Here is a 5,761-nt window from a genome sequence, read left to right as displayed (position 1 = left end):
CCGCAAGGGGAAAAGGGGTGGGATTGGCAGTTGAGGGAAACTACCAGGGGAGTGAGGGGCATACCTCATCAACAAGGGTGCCTGCATAATGAACATTGATATACCTGACCCTGAATAGTATCCCACATCTTTATAATAAAAAATTTAAAAAAGGAAAGAAAATCAAATGTGTGGAGGTTCACCAGTATCTGGCAAAGTAACTGAAAACAAAACAATGCAAAAGAGCAGAAATCTCCAAGATTTCCACCTATAGCTTGTGCCCAGTGGATAATCTCCATTGCCTGATCTTTGGGGGCTATTCTGCCACTTCTGCTCCCTGGTATTCCTGTTCAGAACCAGGGGATCTTGCAGGGAAGCAGACATTTGTGCTACTTTTACTAAGGATACTGACACCCAATACTCTCCCCCCTTGATTTGGTTCCATCCAATTATACTTAATACATATATTTTCTTTTAATAAACAATTTCTTATGTTTGCATTTTTTAAATATCACACTTAGAGTAGCAATCACTGTTCTTAATATTGTCAAATGGTCTTTCTGCATCTATTGAGGTGTCTGGTTTAAAAATATTTTTTTAGGCCGAACTCGGTGGCTCAACCTGTAATCCCAGCACTTTGGGAGGCCAAGGCGAGAGGATTGCCTGAGCCCAGGGGTTTGAGACCAGCCCGGGCAACTTGGTGAGACCTCGTCTCTACAATATATCAAAAAATTAGCTGGGCATGGTAGCGCATGCCTATAGTTCCAGCTACTTGAAAGGCTGAGGCGGAAGGATCGCCTGAGCCCAGCAGGTCGATGCTGGGGTGGCCGTGAGCAAGCCACTGCACTTCAGCCTGGGTGACAGTGTAAGACTCTGACTCAAAATAAAAATAAAAATAAAAACTTTAAACATTTTAAAATTTAAATCTAGATACCATATTTCCCTATGTTGCCCAGATTGGACTATATTGTCCAGGGGTACTGAAATTTTCTACTGTTGTATTATTGTCTATTTCTCACCCTCAAGTCTTTCAATGTTTGTGTCAATGCTCTGATGGAGGATGAATATATATTTATAATTGTTAGATCTTCCTATTGATCTTGTAATTATTTTAGCTTAAACTTTATTGTGTCTTGTCATACCCTTGCCTTAATTTTTATGAATGTTGAGTAGAATACACCTGTGAAGTCATCTGTTCCTGGGCTTTTATTTGTTGAGAGGTATTTGATTACTGATTCAATCCCCTTATTTGTTATTGGTCTCTTCAGGCTTTTTATTTGTTCTTGATTCAGTTTTGGTGAGTTTCATGTTCATAGGAACTTCATCCATTTCTTATGGGTTATTCAATTTGCTGGCATATCATTTTTCACAGTAGTTCCTTCGATCCTTGTTATTTTCAAGGTATCTGTTCTAATGTCTCCTCTTTGCTCTGGTGATATTTACACCTTCCCTCTGTAATCCTTAGTCTAAGTAAGGGTCTGTCTATTTATTCTCTTGATAAGAAAACTCTTCGTTTTTGCGTATTTTGTATGTTGTTGTTTCTATTCCCTATTTTATATATTTCCACTCTAACTTTTATTATTTTCTTCCACTTGCTATCACGGGCTTAGTTCCTTCTTTTTGTAGCCCTTGAGATTTACAGTTAAGTTGCTTATTAGAGATCTTTCTTATTTTAATACAGTTTGTTACTGTAAGCATGCCTCTTGTTAATGCTCTTACTGCTTCCCATAAGTTTGATTTGTTGTGTTTTGATTTTCAGTTATCTTATAAAATTGTTAAAATTTCTTTTGGATTCCCTATTTTGTCTGAGGGTTAGTCAGCAACATGTTTAGTTTCCTCATAGTTGTGAAATTTTCCTTTTTCTAGCTGTTATTAATTTCTTATTCTTTAGTGTATGGAAGAGATATTTGGGGTGATTTTGATTTTCCTACATTTGTTCTGTGACTTAACTTGTGACCTGTCCTGGAGAACGTTCTGTGGGTGCTTGAGAAGAATGTGAATTCTGCAGTTGTGTGCAAAGTTGTGCTTATGCCTGTTGGGTCCATTTGGTCTGTAGTGTTGTTTGTTCTGCTGTTTCCATGTTGGTTTTCTCTCTGGATGATCTATCCATTGTAGAGAGAGGGGTACTGAAATCTCCTATTATTGTATTGTCTCTATTTCTCCCCTCAGGTCTTTCAGTGTTGGCTTTATTTATTTCAGTGCTGTGATGGAGGGTGCATATATACTTATAATTATTATATCTTCCTGTTGAATTGATCTTTTAATCATTAAACTGCCTTGTATCTTGTCATAGCTTTGACTTAATGTCAGTTTTGTCTTCTGTAAGTGTAGCCACCCCGCTCTCTGTTATTGTTCACATGGAATGTCATTTTCCATCCTGTCACTTTCAGTCTTTATGTGTTCTTGCATATAAAGTGAGTTTAAACAGCATATATTGTGTCTTGATTTTTATTTGTTTGGTTGTTCATGTTTATCCATTCAGTTCCTCTACAGCCTTTGATGAGGGAGTATAAATCATTTACATATAAAGTAATTATTGATAAAATTTACTATAGCCATTGTGTTCATTGTTTGCTCTCTGTTGTGTGGAAATGCATATAAATACAACTGCATTTATAGGAATGTGCAACATCCAGCACAAGTTCATGGAAAATCCAGTGAAGTTGGAACTTTTACTTTAAACTCTATCCACATGGAGTTTCTGGGATGGATTGTGAGGTTCTGGAAGATACTCAAGAGTGCTGCCAAAAGACACACCCTTGTCCCCACATGAACACAGAAAACAAGTTGGCATCCAAAATCTCTGAGGTGATGTTTCAACCTAAAAGTTGCCATTGTGTGGAGGACACCTTTGGAAAGGTGTGTTGAGGCATTGGCAAAAGCCAGGGGCCTGAGAACATCATCTGTGTGCTTGAATCTGCATGCACTGAATAAATGACATAATGATAAAGAAAAGTAACATTCCCCATGATTTCAACTATTATCACTAAAAATCAGATTATAATTAAAGTTTTGTGGGGTTTTTTGGGTCAGAGTCTCACTTTATGTATCCATTGATATCCAGCACTCCCAAGCTGGCGTGCAATGGCACACTCACGGCCACCCCAGTGTCGACCTGCTGGGCTCAGGCGATCCTTCCGCCTCAGCCTTCCAAGTGGCTGGAACTACAGGTGCGCACTACCACACCTGGCTAATTTTTTGATTTATTGTAGAGACAAGAACTCACCAAGTTGCCCAGGCTGGTCTTGAACCCCTGGACTCAGGCAATCCTTTCGCCTTGGCCTCCCAAAGTGCGTGGATTAAAGGCTTGAGCCACCATGCCCAGCCATAATTAAAGTTTTTAGTGTTTCATTTTCCAAATATGACATGTGTATTTAATATTTTTAAAGTTCGCTTGGTGTTACATGGAGACAGTGTTGAAGTTTACTCCAAGTTCATAATCCTGAAAAATATCTAAGGTCAAGGAACCCCGCACACATACCCCTTTCTTTCCTTGGAAACAGCTTATTGCCAAGAAGTCCATTAGGACTTCATGAGGTCTAATGATAGTTCCCTTGTGTACATAGGAAAAAGCCAGATCCTTACTCATCAAATTCCCACCCTTTATCTCATCGAGGGTTACTGAATTGTTTGCCACTACTGATCAGTGAGAACAATGCTGATTATTTTGCCTTAATCAAATGTTAGTTAAGCTTCACTCCTTCCTTCAGGTCTCTCATCTTTGGCCCACCATGGGGCACTACAATAATATCCCCTGTCAAAAGTATGATGATCTTTAGATAAAACATTCCTTGAATAACTGTAGGTCAGGCAGGTGCTCACCCACTGCCCCATACCTGGTGCTTTCTAGGCCTGTTTGCTTCTATATAAAAGAAAATGTCTTTTTTCTGTGTGTCTCTTGGACATTTGCTGATCTCCCCATTGCAACAATCCTTCTGAATTAAATCTCTCCTTCCCTAAGTCTGGATTCATGTTTTACAGTGGCAAATATTTCAATTGTTCCATATGTGCTAGAATATGTATGTTCTCTATTTTATGGCACAGAAGTTATATATACGCAGGGTGATCCAAAAAACTGAATTTATTAAAACTTGTGTATTTATTCTTTTTTTATAGATATGTGGGATACAAGCCAGGATTAGTTACACAGGCAGTCTTTGTTCAGGTGAAGTTTGCGCCTCCAACTGGCCTTCACTTCCCCTGTTTTAGAACCAGGTATACTTTGTGATGCTATGTGCCCTCCCCTCCTCCCTCCCCTGCCAATCTCTCCCTTGTGCTAATGTGATTAATGTTCAGGTCCCACTTATGAGTGAGAATATTTGGTATTCAGTTCTTCATTTCTGTGAAAGATCACTAAGTATGATGATCTCCAATTCTATCTAATTTGCTGCAAATTCCATGATTTTATTCTTTATGGCTGCATAATACTTCATCATGTATATGTACCACATTTTCTTTATTCAGTCCACTTTGATGGGTGGCGGGGCTAGTTCCATGTTTTTTCAATGTTTTTACTGTTGTGAATAGTGCAGCATACGTATGCGTGTGCAGGTATCTTTTTTGTAGAACAATTTGTGTTTCTGCAGGTATATTCCCAAGAGAGGGATTTCTGGATCCTATGGAAGGCCAATGTTTAATTCTTTATGAATTGCCACACTGCTTTCCATAGAGATTGAACTGGCCTGCACTCCCACCAACAGTGTAGAAGCACTCCCATTTCTCTGCACCCTAGCCAGTATCTATTGTTTTTTGATTTATTGATGAGGGCCATCCTTACTGGAGTTAGGAAGTATCTCATTGTGGTTTTGGTTTGCATTTCTCTGATGATTCGTGAGACTGGGCATTTTTTTTTTCAGGTATCTGTTATTCTTACATGATTAACTTCAGTCACCTTAAAAGTACTCTCCATTTGAGGCAATACACCTATCAAGATGCTTTTTCCACTGCTCAAAACAGTTTTTGAACTTGTCAAATTTGATGCCCTTTAGTGCTGCCACTGTTTTTGTTTCATCTCTTCCACAATGTTTTTCTCTGAGGATTTTTTTTTCATCCAGGGAAACAAGAGTTGTTTGGGGATGAGATCTGATGAATGGAGAGGGTGAGGTGCAGCGGTCATGCCATTTTTTGCCCCAAACTGCTGAACACTCAGTGAGGTATGGGCAGGTGCGCTCATAAATCACCCATCATAAAATGAGCACGTTGAAAGAACCTCCAAAAAAGATTCACTGAAGCCTAACAGCCTCTCACAACAATGCTAGCTGGTACACTGATGCCGAAGGGTTCCTAGAAAACTTACCTAGCAGGGAAAGCCTGTACTACAGGGGGCCCACCCTTCAAAAGCTAATTCCAGTTTGACTGGGTTCCCCCCTTATATTCAATAGGCTAACATAGTTTCTAGTGTAAAAAACTTCTTGAACACTTAATTTGAATTTGTTTAGTAGTAATAATATGGGAAGACATAGCAAGACATTCCTGTGACTAATAAAGTATTCTTATCTTTTGTGAATATGTTCATTTTGCTTCCTTGAAAATTTTGTAGGCATCAGAGCTCCCCATAAACCAAATAGAATCATAACTTTCACCTATAATCAGCTTATTGTCCACTGTTCTGAGTTTAACGAAAAACTCATTTTTCTTGTTTTTGATTATGGAAGTTCTTGCTGAAACTTCTGTCTTAGTAATATTACTTGTTAGCAATTTTGCATAATATGGAATAATCTACCTTGTTAATAGTCCAAAATCTATCCCAGATACTGCATCTTTTTTTTTTTTTTTTTTTTTT

The sequence above is a fragment of the Carlito syrichta genome, unplaced genomic scaffold (assembly GCF_000164805.1).
Source record: "Carlito syrichta isolate Samal-C Ts95f unplaced genomic scaffold, Tarsius_syrichta-2.0.1 Scaffold117926, whole genome shotgun sequence".
Taxonomy (NCBI): Eukaryota; Metazoa; Chordata; class Mammalia; order Primates; family Tarsiidae; genus Carlito; species Carlito syrichta.
The sequence above is the reverse complement of the archived record's forward strand: the minus strand, read 5'-3'. Positions refer to the sequence as shown.